The sequence below is a fragment of the Saimiri boliviensis genome, chromosome 8 (genome assembly GCF_048565385.1).
Source record: "Saimiri boliviensis isolate mSaiBol1 chromosome 8, mSaiBol1.pri, whole genome shotgun sequence".
Lineage (NCBI taxonomy): Eukaryota > Metazoa > Chordata > Mammalia > Primates > Cebidae > Saimiri > Saimiri boliviensis.
This window is the reverse complement of record NC_133456.1, coordinates 73,963,049-73,981,134: the sequence shown is the minus strand read 5'-3', so window position 1 is coordinate 73,981,134 and position 18,086 is coordinate 73,963,049. Positions and strand designations below refer to the sequence as shown.

The 18,086-nt window shown below is 40.0% G+C and overlaps 1 protein-coding gene across 8 annotated transcripts in view; it reads right to left on the bottom strand.

Moving 5' to 3' along the window:
- MAP3K13 (mitogen-activated protein kinase kinase kinase 13) overlaps positions 1-18,086 on the bottom strand; it is a 184,917-nt gene that overhangs the window by 133,570 nt on the left and 33,261 nt on the right. The window lies entirely within an intron of this gene.

Below are 18,086 nucleotides of genomic sequence, written 5' to 3'. Positions count from 1 at the left end.
CAGGCGTGAGCCACCATGACTGGCCTGTCCTTTTTTTTTTTTTTTTTTAAACACATGAATAAAACAAAAGCTCAGAGATTTGTCCATAGTCTTGGAATTCACGGCAGAGCCAGCCATTGATTACGCGTCTCCTGGGGTCTTCTTTGCATGACATCATCCCATCTATAGATAACAGTGACCACTAATATTGCCGCTTTCTTTTTTGGGCAGTCAGTTAAGATTCACTCAGTACTCCTGGGACATAGAAAACTGTCCTCAATTTGAAAGCAAACCCAGCAAGAATTTTTTTTAAAACTTTTATTTTCATTTCAGGCATACATGTGCAAGTTCGTTATATAGATAAATTGTGTGTTGTGAGTGTTCGGTGTATGGAGGATTTCATCACTCAGCTGCCCAATAGGTAGTTTTTCAGTCTTCATCCTCCTCTCATCTTCCTTTCAAATAGGTCCCAGTGTCTTTGTGCATGTGTACTCAACGTTTAGCTCCCGCTTGTAAGTGAGAGCATGCGGTGTTTAGTGTTCTGTTCCTGTTGTTAGTTCACTTAGGATAATGGCCTCCAGCACCACCCGTGTTGCTGCACAGAGCACTATCTCATTCTTTTTTATGGCTGTGTAGTATTCTGTGGTGTATATGTATCACATTTTCTTTATCTAGTCTGCTGTTGATAGGTTGATCCCATGTTTGTGCTATTGTCAAGAGTGCTGCAATGAACAGATGCATGCATGCGTCTTTACGGCAGAACAACTTATTTTCCTTTAGGTATATACTGAAAAATGGGATTGCTGTGTCAAATGGTAGTTCTGTTTTGAGTTCTTTGAGAAACTGCGAAACTGCTTTCCACCATGGTTGAACTAATTTACATTCCCACTAACAGTGTGTAAGCGTTCCCTTTTCTCTGTGACCTTGCCAGCATCTGTTATTTTTTGACTTTTTAGAAATAGCCATTCTGATGGGTGTGAGATGGTATCTTACTGAAAAATCACATATTTTGTCTTGAAAGTATCTGCAATCTAACACAAAAGAAAATACTAGTATACCAATATTGTGACTAAAGCAAGGATGAGCAGACAAGGAACATGGACCGAAGCAATTAGAGTCAGAGAGCCAACAAGATACAAGTGAAAATGGTCACAAAAGTGTCATAGAAGCAGTTTGTCTCCTGCTAACACAAGTGCTTCAGAAATACAGAAAATACGATTCCAGAATCCTTCAATCAATTCATAAGTGCTCTGCTGAACCTCACAAAACATGCTAGGGTCTGGAAATATATTTTATATTCTTATAAAAATGTCTGTTTTTTCCTTGGCCTGGAAAATCTTGATGCTTTAATCTGCTAAAAACTATCTCGGAAGCTTTTGGCCGAGTGGTCTCCCTTGTGCTGACTAACAAACAATAGGATTCTTTTTTTTTTTTCTTCTTCGCTCTTGTCACCCAGGCTGGAATGCAGAAGTGCGATCTCGGCTCACCGCAACCTCCGCCTCCCAGGTTCAAGCGATTCTCCTGCCTCAGCCTCCCGAGTAGCTGGGATTACCGGCACGCACCACCACGCCTGGCCAATTTTGTATTTTTAGTAGAGACGGAGTTCTCCATGTTGGTGAGGCCGGTCTCAAACTCCTGCCTCAGGAGATCCACCTGCCTCAGCCTCCCAAAGCTCTAGGTTTACAGGCGTGAGCCACCAAGTCTGGCCAACAAGAGACATTCTTTGCCAGAAACCTCCCTTGTAAGTTGTGTCCTTGCTGAAGAGAAAGAGTTCCTGCCGACTGCACTGTATGCACTCAGCATGCCAAAAGCATATGAAGAGAAGGGATGTTTTAGGGAGATGTGAAAGGAGAGTTACTTTAAGGCAGCTAACTTCATTTATTCCTCCAGGAAACACTTTGGAGCACTCAGTCTGTGCCGGCACTGAGCTGAGATCTGGTGATAAGCACACAGTCCCTGCCCTGAAGAAGCTTATAGTCTAGAACTGGAAAGTTTCCTTTCTTCATACATCTCACATACAGAATTTGGGCTGGGATGAAACTACGGGTGAAAAAATTCTTCACTCCAAAATACAATTCTTGAAAACCACTCCAGAACATCTTCAGTTAGTTGAATCCCAATCTGTTCTTTCTCATTTTGAGACAGTCTTAAGACTGGGTAGATCATATACACCATGGAATACTACACAGCCATGAAAAGAGTGAAGTCGTGTTCTCTGCAGCAACTTGGATGCAGCTGGAGGCTATTATCCTAAGTGTATTAATGCAGAAACGGAAAATCAAATACTGCATGTTTCACTTATAAGCGAGAGCTAAACAACGGGGACACGTGGACATAAAGTTGGAAATAAGATACACTGAGGGAGGAAGGGAGGAGAGCAAGGGCTGAAAAACCATCCACTGGGTATTAAGTTCAATATTAGTGTGAGGGGTTCGGCAGAAGCCCAAACCCCAGCATGACACAGTACAGCAATGTAACGAAACTGCACATGTGCCCCTTGAATCTAAAATTTAAAAAAACCGAATAGGTAGAAATGGAAGCCATTGATGACAGTACCATATTCTTACAGGCTTTGCTTGCTCCTGGTTCAGAACAATCTCATTTCTCTGCCTTTGAAATCACCATTAGCTTTCAACCGACCAGAGTACCAAGTGCTCCTGTTTTTTTTTCAAAACCCATAACCACTAGGCTTTTTTTTTTGAGATGGAGTCTCACTCTGTCACCCAGGCTAGAGTATGGTGGAGCTATCTCAGCTCACTGCAACCTCCAGCTCCTGGGTTCAAGCAATTCTCCTGCCTCAGCCTCCTGAGTAGCTGGGACTGCAGGCGTGTGCCACCACGTCCAGCTAATTTTTGTATTTTTAGTAAAGATGGGGTTTCACCACGTTGGCCAGGATGGTCTCAATCTCTTGACCTCGTGATCCACCCTCCTCAGCCTCCCAAAATGCTGGGATTACAGGTGTGAGCCACCATGCCTGGCCAGGCCTATCTTATAGCCACCTCTCTGGTCTATGGGACAGAATATCCACCTGCCAGTATAGTTTGGAAAGAAAAGCAGGCCTGTCCATAGGCCACCTGTGGTAGCGTTGCTTGATCCTGTCATGAGTGGATTACAGAAAATGCTTGTCTAACTTTAGGGGGAATATTATGATCTAGAGAAAACTATTATAAATACTCAAGAGACGTATTGGGCCTAAATTGCAAAATGACCAAAATTAAGCTCCATTAAAGATCATTCATAAGGGAAGCAGTGGTCTAAAAAGGCCACATTTTCTTAGCGTGTATTTTGAGTTTATTAAATTACTCAAGCCTCCATAATAAATGGTCTATTTATAATAAAAGGGCTATTCCTCTAGAAAAGAGGCTGGTATCTTGAAGTGGCCTTCACTATAAGTAAATACAAAGAGAGATAGGAGGAAAAAAATAGAATTCCAGTAAACCAGTAAAACACACTGTAATTAGTAAACAATGCAACATTTGAAAAATTAAATACGTTTTCCCCAGGAGAGTATGTGTTGGAGCTCACTGTTTAGTTGGGCTATGGAATAGTCACCAATTTCATGCTACATTTATATTTCTTTCTTTCTTTGGTTTTCTGTTGTTGTTGTTGTTGTTGTTTTTTGAAATGGAATGTTGCTCTTGTTGCCCAGACTGGAGTGCAATAGAGCAATCTAGTCTCATTGCACCCTCCGCCTGCCAGGTTCAAGCAATTCTCCTGCCTCAGCCTCCTGAATAGCTGGGATTACAAGCGTGTACCACCACACCCAGCTAATTTGTATTTTTAGTAGAGACGCGCTTTCACGAGGTTGGCCAGGCTGGTCTCAAAATTCTGACTTCAGGTGATCCACCCACCTCAGCCTTACAAAGTGTGGGGATTACAGGCGTGAGCCACTGCGCCCGGCTATATCTATATTTCTGAAATCACCCTCATCACAAGTTCTTCACATTTAGGGCAAGTTCTTTTGTATTGTTCCCTCAAAATGCCTGATGACATTTTCAATGGAATGAAAGAATGCTTTCTGCTGCTGCCATCTACTGCAAACTTGAAAATTATGTTTTAAAAACGTGAAAGAAAAAATGCACTAGTATTAAGGAATAATTTATAAGTCAGAGAAGTAGACTGAGATCAATGTCATGCTTTACTTTTAACTAAACTATTAATTATTCCAGGTCTCTGAATGATGATCAATAAGGCAATGTATAAGAAATAGAGTAAATAGAGATGTATAAAAAAACACAGTAAATAAGCCACACAGAACAGTATTAAACAGCTTTGTAAAGCTACAGCTTGATCTATCTATATCTATATAGATAATTTCTGGTCTGTCCTATATAGAAAAACAAGTCTATCTTCCTTTGTGTTACAAACACCTCAATTCAAAACTATTAGAAAAGTGAAGTACAAAGTTCACTTTTTACTAACTTGAACAAATGTGAGTTCAAAAGTTATCAAGGTAGATAAACATACTAACAAAGCAGAGGGAGGAGGAGGAAACGGTTCATGAACAAGCCATTCAGAGAGAAAAATTTTGCACCCTTTGGAAAGGATATAGCAAAATAGGTACTCTTATATACTGCTGATGGTTATAATTGCTGCATCTTTTTTGAAGTACAATTTGGCAATAGATATCAGTAGGCTTAAAATTTTAATCTCTTTTGAACCAAAATTCAAGTTGGGAAATTAATTCTAAACAAATAATCAATACTTTGCCAAACAATCTAGCTACAAGGATTTCATCACATAATTGTTTAAAACAAAAATAACTGGGAACAACATAATACTCCTAACAATGGAAGGTATTAAATAAATTATGATAAAACTATTCAGTAGAACACTTCAAACCTTTACAGGTTATATACTAAAATGTATAAGAACAGGTTAAAATATTCATGACAAAGTGTGAAAAATAATAGATATTTTACAACGCAATAATAGATACTAGGTGATCTAACATGTATATATGACCAGAAAGATGAAGGATATAGATCATATGTCACACCTATCTCTGGATATAGAGATACCGGTGATTTTATTTTCTTCTCTTTTAATCTGCATTTCTAGATTATCTGTGAAGGACAAATGTATTGCTTTTGGGAAAAGCTACAAAAATTGGTAAGGTAATAAATGTTCACTGCTATTTTAATTAAATTATTTTAACTTTAAAAAACTTGTTATTGGGGTTTTGGGGAGACATTGGTCAAGGATACACAATTTCAGTTGGAAAGAAGAAGTTCTGATCTCTTGTACAATACACAGTGACTACAGTTAATAGCAATGTATTCCACACATGAAAATTGCTAGAATAGATTTTAAATGTTTTACCACAAGCAAATGATAGGTATGTGAGGTTAAAAAAAAAAACAACTCATTACAATTTTCCCTTCTTATTTAAGCAAGATAGCCTAGAAATGATTCTGTAATAAGCTATGCCAGCAGTTCCCAATCTTTTTGGCACCAGGGACCAGTTTCATGGAAGACAATTCTTCCATGGACCCAGGGGGCGGGATGGGAGGGGGTGGCCTCAGGATAATTTAAGTGCATTACATGTATTGTGCACTTTATTTCTATTATTATATTGTAATATATAATGAAATAATTATACAACTCACCGTAATGTAGAATCAGTGGGAGCCCTGAGCTTGTTTTCCTGCAACTAGATGGTCCCATCTGAAGGCGATGGGAGACAATGACAGATCATCAGGCATTAGATTCTCATAAAGAGCATGCAACCTGGATCCCTCACATGTGCAGATTGCAATATGGTTCCTGCTCCTATGAGAATCTAATGCCATCGCTCATCTGACAGGAGGCGGAGCGCCAGCAATAATGCAAGTGACGGGGAGCAGCTGTAAATACAGATGATGCTTAGCTCACTGGTCTGCTGCTCATCTCCTGCTGTGTGGCCTGGTTCCTAATAGGCCACAGACCAGTATCAGTCAGTGGCCAGGAGATACTGTGTCTTTTCACTAGAGTGAGGGATGGTCACAGCTGGGATTAACTCTGAGGAGGTGGGCAGGTTTAGAATGAAAAGCCTTAACCAGAAGAAGGTGTATGTGTTTATGTGTGTGTGTGTGTGTGTGTGTGTGTGTGTGTATGTGTGTACTTTTTTGCAAGGGAACAGAAAAATGCAGCTGGCAATAAAAGATTATGAGATTAGTAGAAATAAAGCTGGGCACAGTGGCTCACACCTGTGATCCCAGTGTTTTGGGAGGCTAAGTCTGGCAGATTACCTGAGGTCAAGAGTTCAAGACCAACCTGGCCAACATGGTAAAACCTTGTCTCCACTAAAAATACAAAAATTAGCTGGGCATGGTGGCGCATGCCTGTCATCCCAGCTACTCAGGAGGCTGAGGCAGGAGAATCACTTGAACCCGGGAGGCAGAGGTTGAAGTGAGCTGAGATCACACCACTATACTCCAGCCTGGGTGACAGAGCAAGACTCCAACTCAAAAAAAAAAAAAAAAAAAAATTATGAGATTAGCAGAAACAAAATTGCAAAATCCCATTTCCAATAAAATTATAGAAGGCAGAGTTACCTGGTGAAAGGGAAAGGTGATAGGTTTAGAATTGTATGGAGCAAGTGAGGTTTTGACAGCCAGTGTGGGAAACAATAGACAGAAATGAGAGCCATGATGGCCTCACTGAGGATGCAAAGTAATCAACATGGCAGCTGAAAATATGATTAAGGAAGTACTCTGTGTTGGGTATAGTCGGAGGAGGAAGGACCAAAGGCTGACGAGGGGTGGAAGAAGTGATTATTAAATGGCTAATAATATTTCCAAGCTGGATGGGGCATAAAGGGAAAGGGGTCAAGAGCATATTCAGTTTGGTATCTACTGCCATGCATAGCATATAGTAGAGCAGTATAATATACGTTTATGAAAAAAGAGACTGGCGTGGTGGCTCACGCCTGTAATCCCAACACTTTGGGAAATCAAGGCAGGTGGATCATGAGGTCAGGAGATCGACACCATCCTGTATAACAGGGTGAAAACCCATCTCTACAAAAATACAAAAATTAGCTGGGCATGGTGGTGTGTGCCTGCAGTCCCAGCTACTTGGGAGGTTGAGGCAGGAGAATCACTTGAACCTGTGAGACGGAGGTTGCAGTGAGCGGAGATCATGGCACTGCACTCCAGCCTGGCAACAGAGCGAGACTCCATCTCAAAAAAAACAAAAAACAAAAAACAAAACCCTTCTGAGAGTTGTCGATTTGCAGCACAGAAGAGGGAAAAAATAAAAACAAGGCACTCCATTGCCTTTTGAGGTACAGAAACTATCTTTGGTAAGGCATTAATTCCACCCTGCAAATAGGATTTGCATAATCTCCAGGCCCATTAGGCAGGCAAATTTTTAAGGAGGCCTCCATGATCCTTAGTGTTCACATCCTTGTATGATTCCCTCTCTTTGAGTGTAATACTTGCTTCCAATCAATAGAATACAGTAAAGGTGCTGGGACGAACATGATTACATGCACACAATACGTGATTATGCTGTATAAAACTGTAGCACTTGTCTGAAGTCTCTCCCTTCCTTGTTAACTATGAGGAGGGTAGTGGCCAAGTTGGGGAACCCCCTGTGGCAAGGAAATGTGGTGGCCTCTATGACCTAAGGGCAGACTTTAGTCAACGGGAAGAAAAAAAAACCAAAAAGCTGTAGTTCTCAGTACTATAACCACACCCTGAAACCACAAGGAACTGAATGGTGTTAATAACTTATGTCTATGAGTTCCCCAGTTGAGCATCCAGATGAGAACTCAACCCTGACTGAAGCTATGTGAGACCTGAAGAGGAGGACACAGCTAGGCCATACCCAGTAACTCAGGCAACAAATGTGTATTGTTTTGAGCCACTAAGTTTGTGATTATATTGTTATGTAGCAAGAAAAAATTAATATGCCCACAGAACTTCACACCATTCCAACTAGTGACAACTTGCTTTCCATTTATAGAAAACATTTATAAAGCATCTAATAAAAATTGTAATGGCATACTCCAATACTCCTCCTTTTTATATAAATAATAGTGAGTAACACAACAAACATCTTGCTGGATGACTCAAATTAGTATGATTTATAGACTTAATATCAGTAGCAATAATCATACCTAGTACTGTAATAGAGAGTTAGGAGAATTATGAACATATTCTTGCCTTTCAATGTCCTTTCTTTCCTAAAAGTCTTATCTATGTCATCTTGGAGTTTCTTTATATAAAAGTCTCATTTCCCAGCATATTTCTAAAATAGCAAAAGCCTTTGGCATAGCTAAGACACGCAAAGCAGCTTGCAGGTTGCACTGAAAACTGCAGAAGGGACAGATGAGTATGTCACTTGTGCACTGCAGCATGCAGATTGCCCCAAAACTTAACAACTTAAAACAATGAACATTTATTATCTCACATGGTCTCCAAGGGGCAGGAATCTCAGAGCAGCATGGGTGGGTGGTTCTTGCTCAGGGTCTCTCATTAAGTTGCACTCAAGCAGTTGACCAGGGATGTAGTCCCCTGAAGGCTGGAGGAACTACTTCCAAAATTGTTCACTCACATGGCTGTTTGCAGGAGGCCTTGGTTCCTTGTCACGTGGGCCTTTCTGCAGGGACATCTGAGTGTCCTCATGACAGCTGGCTTCCCCTAGAGCAAGTTATTTACAGCAGGCAAAAAGCTGCAGTGCTTCTTATGACCTAGTTCAGAGCCTGGCAAACTTGTTCTTAAAGTGCTAAATAGTAAATATTTTAGGCTTGTATGCCTTATAGTCTGTATCACAACTACTCATCTCAGTTATTACCGTGTAAAAACAGCCATATACAATACACTAATAAATGGGCATGACATGTTCCAATAAAACTTTATTTACAAAATAGGCAGTCCACCTGTGGACTACAGTTTGCCAACCTCTGACCTGGTCTCCAAGGCTGGAGACTTGAAGACTCTTAGTTCTTCTTTATTCTGTTCATTGGAAGCAAGTCATTAGGTGTAGCCCACACTCAAGCAGTGAGGAATTAGGGTATACCTCTTGAAGGGAGAAATAAAAAAAGATTTTAGACATGCCTTAAAACCACTATCACAGGCTTAACACAGAAAGCAGAACGTGGGTTAAACATTGCATTAGTTTCCTGGGCATACTTTAACAAACTATCACAAACTGGGTGGCTTAAAACAACAGAAATTTTTTCTTTTACAGCTCTGGAGGCTAGAACTCCAAAATCAAGGTGTTGGCAGGCCCATGTTCCTGCTGCAGACTCTAGGAAAAAACCCTTCCTTGCCTCTTCATAGCTTCTGATGGCTCCTGAAAATCTTTGATGCTCCTTTGCTTATTATAGCTCCTTCAGTCCAGTCTCAACCTCTGTCTTTATATGGCCTTCTTCCCTATATACACCTCTGTGTGTCCTCACCTCTTCTTGTAAGAATACCAGTTGTTGGATTTAGGGTCTACCATAACCACTATGACCTCATATGTAACTAATTGCATCTATAAAGATCCTGTTTCCAAATAAGGTCCATTTTGAAATTCTGGTGGATATGAATTTTGGTGGGACACTATTTCGTGTTGCAGTGTGTTGAATAGTATGCCCCCCAAATTCACATCTACTCAGAACCTCAGAATGTGACTTTATTTGGAAATAAAGTATTATATTAGTTAAGTTAATATGAGGTCAGACTGGATAGGATGGTGTCATAGTCCTTTCTCACATTGCTATGAAGAAATAGCCGAGACTGCGTAGTTTATAAAGGAAAGAGATTTAATTGACTCACAGTTCCACAATGCTGGGGAGGCCTCAGGAAACTTACAATCATGGTGAAAGGCAAAAGAGAAGCAAGCACCTTCTTCAAAGGGAGGCAGAACGGAGTGAGTGCCAGCAGAGGAAATGCCAGACTCTTACAAAACCATCAGCTCTCATGAGACTCACTCACTATCACAAAAACAGCATAGGACCAACTGCCCCCATGATCTAATTACCTCCACCTGGTCCTGCCCTTGACATGTAGGGATTATGCGGATTACAACTGAAGATGAAATTTCGGGTGGGAACACAGCCAAAAACCATATCAGATAGGTTCTAAATCCAATGACTGGTGCCCTTATAAGAAGAGAGACACTGAAGCCCTGAAATATATTAAGGAAGTTGCTCATCATCCTCAGGATAAAGTACACATTCCTTAACCTGGTACACAAAGCCATTCCTGATGCCTCTTTAGCAACTTCTCTGTCCTTATTTCCTGCCGCTTCCCTAATATTCACTCCAGTCAAATGGAACTGCTCCTTCTCCCAACTTACTAGGCTGCATGACCTCGCTGTTTCTTCTCCCTAGAATGCCGTCACCTCTTTTCCTTGGATTCAGGGAGGTACCCCATAATTTATGTCAGGTTTTATGTGCAATAAGAAAGTCACCTAATGTGAACTACAGACTTTATTCCACACCTATATTTTGCACTATTAAAAAATCTTTGATTATATATTCTTTACATACACGAAATTCATAATCTCACATGCTCAGTATAATAAATGTTGACAATGCTATACATTCATGTAACCGCCACCCAAAAGAAGACACAAAACATTTTTATAACCTCTAGAAAGTTCCCTGGTGCATCTTTCCAGTCAATAAAACACCTCCCCTCCACCTCTTACCAAACATATTTTGACCAAAAAAAAAAAAAAAAGAGAGAGAGAATTAAAGGTCACAAATGATTATAATTTTTCCCATTGGTATTAAAAGTGCTTTGCATAATTTCAGCTTGCGTGATCATTTTTATAGTCCCATATTACTATGCAAAGTGAGGGCTGTCTATGTTTTAATGTTTCCTTTTATTTTCTTTTCACCATTTTAGCTGTATCTGTGTGTGAATAGTTGCTCTAAAGCAGAGGTAGGCAAACTATAGCCCGTGGGCCAAATCCGGCTGGCCGTTTATTTTTATAAATAACACTTCATTAAAACACAGCCCCTCTCCTTCATTTACTTATTGTCTATAGCTGCATTTGTGTGACGATGGCAGAGTTAAGTAGTTGCTACAGAGACTATGTGACTCACAAAACCTAAAGATATTTATTATGTGGCTCTTTATAGAAAAAATTTCCTGGCCCCTGCTCTAAAGCAATGTTTCATAAACTTTAACACGCATCAGAATCACAGAAAACCAAATCGTGGTACCACACCCCCAGAGTTTCTGATTCAGTTAGACCTGGGGTGGAGCCCCAAAATTTCATCTCTAACCCTAGGTAATGCTGCTGCTGCTGGTCTACAGAACACACTTTGAGAACATACTGTTTTAGAGATAGCATTTCATTTCATTTCATTTCATTTCATTTCATTTTTCTGAGACAGAGTCTCACTCTGTCACCCAGGTTGGAGTGCAGTGGCGCAATCTCGGCTCAGTGCCACCTCCACCTCCCGGATTCAAGTGATTCTTCTACCTCAACCTCCCGAGTTGCTGGGATTACAGGCACCCACCACCACACCTGGTTAATTTTTGTATTTTTATTAGAGATGGGGTTTCTCTCTGTTGGCCAGGCTGGTCTCCAACTCTTGACCTCAGGTGACCTGCCCACCTTGGCCTCACAAAGTGCTGGGATTATAGGTATGAGCCACTGAGGCCAGCCTAGAAATAGCATTTTATAATTTTAACTTATTACAGCCTACCTCATATACCATACTATTTTGTTTCTACCTTTCGTGCTCTTGTTATTATGTATTTTACTTCTTTATATGTATTAACTCTATTATACATTATTACTTTTGCTTTCAACAGGCCAGAATCCCATTCTTTGTAAATGAATACACAGTAAAATTGACTTTTTATAGGAGGCCGGGCATGGTGGCTGAAGCCTGTAATCCCAGCACTTTGGGAGGCCGAGGCGGGTGGATCACAAGGTCAAGAGATTGAGACCATCCTGGTCAACATGGTGAAACCCCGTCTCTCCTAAAAATACAAAAAATTAGCTGGGCATGGTGGCGCGTGCTTGTAATCCCAGCTACTCAGGAGGCTGAGGCAGGAGAATTGCTTGAACCCAGGAGGCGGAGGTTGCAGTGAGCCGAGATCGCGCCATTGCACTCCAGCCTGGGTAACAAGAGTGAAACTCCGTCTCAAAAAAAAAAAAAAAAAAAAAAATTGACTTTTTATGATGTATAGTTCTAAAGAGTTTTAACTTTTATGTGGGTTCATGTAACTGCCATCACAATTATTCCCTCTGTTAAAGGATCTAGGGAAAAGGGAGCATGAACAAATGGGGAAGCTGACCACAGAGATGGAAAGTATGAAAAGAATCAAGAAAAAAATGCTAATTTTTTGTATTTTTAGTACAGGGAGGGTTTTACCATGTTGGCCAGGCTGGTCTAGAACTCCTGACCTCAAGTGATCTGAGATTACAGGCATGCGCCACTGTGCGCAGCCACTGTTTTTCACATCTATTCCTATGGGTCTCATTATCCAGTCATTTTTCAGATAACAGATTATACAGGCAGTTCTTTCCAATTTTTCAATTAGTGACTTTTTATGGTCTTTCCTTGATGAGCTTGTTTCCTAGTTTGTGTTGACCTAGTTATTTTAGGGGACTTGAGTGAGGAAAATTTGGAGTTTCCTAGATACTTGGCAGCTATTGTGTCCCCTCCCCATCCCCACTATATTATTAAATTCTGAAAACTGGATGGACAGTGGAAAGACAGCCTAGAGATGAGGCCCAGTAGTTCCTAAACCAATCAGGCTGCTAGAAAAGAGATCAAGTTTCTCTCCACGAGTAGGTCCAGGTTAATAAGTATTAGAACTACATAAGCCTCTTTCCTCTCACCCTCCACAAGCCCCTACATGCCTTCTGTAAAACTTCTCATCTTCGAACTGCCCATTTTATTTTAACACAGGCCAAAAATCAGTTTTCAAGTTTTCCTTATCATCTGTGTTGCCATTCTGCCTCCACTTATTTGCCTAAGTGTTTCTCTTGCCTGTTTTTCTTAGAGGAGATGTGTCATAAAATACCTCCTCGAAGCGTGTGTTTACTTTGTATTGCCTTTGTTGAGACGTAGAGAAAAGGCTGCTATACTTCTCAGGTGTTCTGTAGGTGTCTGCGAAACATCCTATGCAAATTGCCTCTTCTAAGTTTGTATTGCAAGTGTATTTTGAAATGAATTTTATCAAGATTGATCACATCATTTTGCTATGGAAACCACTGCTATACATCTCACAACATTCAAGACTGAGTGGTTAGGCAGAGTGCAGTGGCTTACAGCTAGAATCCTAGCACTTTGGGAGGCTGAGGTGGGAGGATCACTTGAGCTCAGGAGTTCCAGACCAACCTGGGCAACATAGTGAGACCTAATCTCTATTTTTATTTTAAAAATTGTTTTAAAAAAGATTTAGTCTTTAATTACAGAGTCATACTCAAAGTAGTATATTTTATTGTCTCATTATAATCACATTTGTTGTTCTGTGAGGAAAGCAGAATGAGATATTATCCTGTTTTCCAGGTTGAGGAGCCGAGACACAGACAGATGATTAAATGAGACAGCACATGAGGAAGTATCTGGGACCGATCCTGGTGTACATGTACATACATACAGACATAAACACACATATGTTCATACAATTTTTTTTTTTTTTTGCAATAAGGGGAGGACAATTTTTTTTCTTTAAGAGCATATTTTACCATCAAAAGGCAAATTAGTGGCAGCTCTAAAATTAAAGCCTTTTAACTTCCAGCCATGTACAGTGTATCTAGTAAGCCCTATTCAGATGACATTGATGACATTTCCATATATCAGTATTAGCTTTCCACATTCAGGAGAAACTGGTATCTAGATGACAGTAGTTCAATTTTTAAAATACAACCCAGAAATATTATAGGAATACCTCCTTAAACTTTCCTTTCTTTTTATTTATTTATTGTTTTGAGACAGTCTCACTCTTACCCAGGCTAGAGTGCAGTGGCACCATCTCAGCTAATTGCAACCTCTGCCTCCTGGGTTCAAGCAGTTCTCCTGTCTCAGCCTCCTGAGTAGCTGCAACTACAGGCACGCACAACCATGCCTGGCTAATTTTTGTGTTTTTAGCAGAGATGGAGTTTCACCATATTGTCCAGGCTTGTCTCAAACTCTGAACCTCAAGTGATCCACCCACCTTGGCCTCCCAAAGTGTTGAGATTACAGGTGTGAGCCACCATGCCCAGCCAACTTCTTTTCTTTTTATATTTATTCTGGTATTCCATACCATTTTGACTTATTCCTGAGATTCCTTTTTCTGAACAGGATGAGCCTTGGCTCAAATTCTAGTTAAGGTGAAGTTTGGCCTCTACTTTCTCTTCTGGTTCATCTCCTTCTTATGTGACAACTCATATCCCAGAAAACTTCCATTCATGGGCAGCAACAGCAGGTAGAGGAATCTGGTTAGGTCAGTGAACTATGAGTCAGAGACCAGGCATGCCACAGAAATCTAGAATGCATAGAGACCGTCAGTCTACAGGCCTTCAAGCAACTAGGAACTAGGACTATGGGAGCTGAGTTAAAAGAAACAAAGGGTTGATAACCTGGCGTTTGCTAGGCAGTGAGAGACTAGGGCTGAGCAGGCCAAGCAAGCACAGTTGGCCCTCCTTATCCTCCTCACTCTCCGTAAGTTGAAAATATTTGGGGAAAAAATTGCATCTGTACTGAACATGTACCGGCTTTCTTATTTCATAAACAATATAACAATGATTCACATAGCATTTACATTGCATTAGGCATTATAAATAATTAGAGATGATTTAAAGTATACGAGAGGATGTGCATAGGTTTTACAGGTTTTATATAAGGGATCTGAACATCCTTGGATTTTGTTATCCCCTGGAGATCCTGGAACCAATCCTTCACCAATACTGAGTGACAATATATATGGAACCTGTAGTAAGGAAAACGAAAAATGCTTTGCACCTTCAGTCACTCTTTGCCCCTCTTACTATGGTGAATTCTGCTGTAATGTGACATTAGCCTAGAGTAATTGCAACAGTTGGCTGGCCAACCAGAGAGTATGGGATGGGGTGTCATCACAGCTCTTTGGGCAGAAGGGTTTTCTTTAGTTGTTTAAGGGAAGTGGACCTAACTATATTAATTTGTACCAAAGAGGGGGCTTATTATAGCACTCAAAAATTGTACGTTTTGAGGAGAGAATCAAAGCAACGCTTTCCCAAATATGTTCCATGCTCCAGATGAATAAAGGATCCTGTGAGCAAACACTTTGGAAAATGCTGCACGGCCCTCTTACTAGAAACATTAACATATTAAAGGTCTTAAGAGGTTCTTGCAATAAGTAAGTTCATTTCATTGTATTTGATGTACTTTTATGATTAGTGTTTTCAGTGTCCTGCTTAAGAAATCTTTGCATAACCCAAGATTGCTAAGATATTTTCCTTTTTTTTTTTTTTTTTTTTTTAAGGTTTCTGGTTCTATGTTTCGATCTATGATCCATGTCTATTGCAGTTTTGTGTACAGTGAGAGAGGCATGAAACTTTATTTTCCCTTCGTAAGAAAATCCATTTGTTGGCCGGGCACAGTGGCTCATGCCTGTAATCCCAGCACTTTGGGAGGCCGAGGCAGGCAGATCACTTGAGGTCAGGAGTTTGAGACCAGCCTGGCCAACGTGGTGAAACCCCATCTCTACTAAAGATACAAAAATTAGCCGGGCGTGGTGTCACTTGCCTGTAATCCCAGCTACTTGGGAGGCTGAGACATCTCATCTTTACAACAATCCAATGTTATTCCAATTTAACAAATAAGAAAATGTTGCTCAGAAAGGTTCAGTAACTTGTCCAACCAAGTTTGCACAGCTATTAGCAGATCTAGAATTCAAACCTAGGCAGTCTTATTCCACATCTGTATGTATGACTACTAGACTAGCTTATAATTTTGGAAAACTCAAGGGCACAAAACCAAAAAATGTTATCAAATTAATAATAGGAAAAAGTTCCATTACCGATAAAGAATATAAAGAGTTCACAGAAGAAAAAGGCATTTATTTTAAATATGAAAAGATGCCCAACCCCCCTCATAATGAAAGAAATACAAATTAAAACTATAATAAAATGGTATATAGCTACTATGGAAAACAGTATGGTGGTTCCTCAAAAAATTTAAAATAGAATTACCATAGGATCCAACAATCTCATTGCTGGGTATATATTCAAAAGAACTGAAGGCAGGATCTCAAAGATATATCTGCACATCCATGTTCATAGAGGCCTTATTCGCAATAGCCAAGAGGTAGAAGCAACCCAAATACCCATTGATAATGAATAAACAGGATATGGCATATACATACAATGGGATATTGTTCACCTTAAAAATGAAGAAAATCCTACCTTATACTACATAGTGGATAAGCCTTGAGCACATTAGGCTAAGTGAAATAAGCCACCCACAGAAGAACAATTACTGTGTGATTCCACTTATATGAGATAGTTGCTAAAGTAGTCATTCATCAAAACAGAAAGAATGGTAGTTGCTAGGAGATAGTGAGAGGAGGAAATGCAGAGTTGTTATTTAATGAGTATAGAATTTCAGTTTCACAAGACAGAAAAGTCCTAGAAATCTGTTGCACAAGAATGTGAATATACTTAACACCACTGAACTGTACACTTAAAAATGGTTACAATAGTAACCATTTTATGTTATATGTATTTTGACCACAATTAAAAATGAAAATTATTTTTTAAAACTTTAACACAAATTTTGTTGTAAATTCTAAAAACAAACACTATGCCAAGACCATTATTTAACCTATCAAACTGGCAAAAATCCAAAAGTCTGATGACTCTGTTGGCAAGGATTTGAGAAACAGAACTCTTATAATGGGGGGTGTATACATTGGAATAATCCCTAAAGAAGGCAGTTAGGCAGTATTTATGATACCTTTCGATCCAGTAATTCTACTTTGGGGAATTTAATCATATGGATATACTGCATGCATGTATGAAATGATGTATGTACAAGGTTATGAACCTCAGCATTATTTATATTAGGAAGATACTGAAAACGACCAAAACGTCTATCAGGAGGTGACTAGTGCATCTGTACAATGGAGTAGAAGGCAGCTATTTAAAAATAAGGATGTGGGACTCCATGTTTGGGTCGCCTTCCACGAACACTCCCTTTGTGGAAGCCATCTTTCTCTCTCCTGGATTTCCCCTCTGGAGTCCCCTTCCACGCTCTCTCGTGGAAGCCTGTCTTCCCCTCCTAAACTCCATCTCTCTCTCTATTCCCTTTCACTCAGTGTGGAAGCTGCTTTCCTCTCCTGGATTCTATCTTTCTGGGTTCTCTCACTCAATGTGAGAGTTAGCTGTTTCTCTCTCCTTCTCCTGTTTCTCTCTCTCTTTAAATAAACTACTTTCTACAAACAAAAAATAAATAAATAAATAAAATAAAAATAAGGATGTTTTCTATGTATTTACATGAAAACAGATTCAACATATATTACAAATGAAAACATTTAGAACATGACATATAATGTTATGTGTAAAAAGGAGAGAAGTAAGAATCTATACTTGGCGGGGTGCAGTGGCTCAGGCCTGTAATCTCAGGACTTTGAGAGGCTGAGGCGGGTGGATCACGAGGTCAGGAGTTCAAGACCAGTGTGGCCAACATAGTGAAACCCTGTCTCTGCTAAAAATGCAAACATTAGCCCAGTGTGGTGGCAGGTGCCTGTTGTCCCAGCTACTTGGAGGCTGAGACAGGAGAATTGCTTGAATCCAGGAGGCAGAGGTTTCAGTGAGCCAAGATTACGCCACTGCACTCCAGCCTGGGCAACAGAGTGAGTCTCCATCTCAAAAAAAAAAAAAGATCTATTTCTACTTTTATATTTCCTTACGTATACATCAAGAAACTCTGGTAATAGCCATAGCTTAGAGACCCCGATGGGAACTGAATGGATGGAGGATTGGCTGGGGTGGGAACTTTTCAGTGTATAACTGTGTATAACTTGATATGTTTTGGTCTTGGAAATGTGAATATATCACCTATTCAAAAAATTCCTATGGTTAGAAATAAATTTTAATGACACCAACTGACTTATACAACAATTTACCAAGTGTCTACTACATGTCAAGTAGGCACTGTCCTGGGCACTGACAGTATGGCACTGAATGAGACAAAGTTC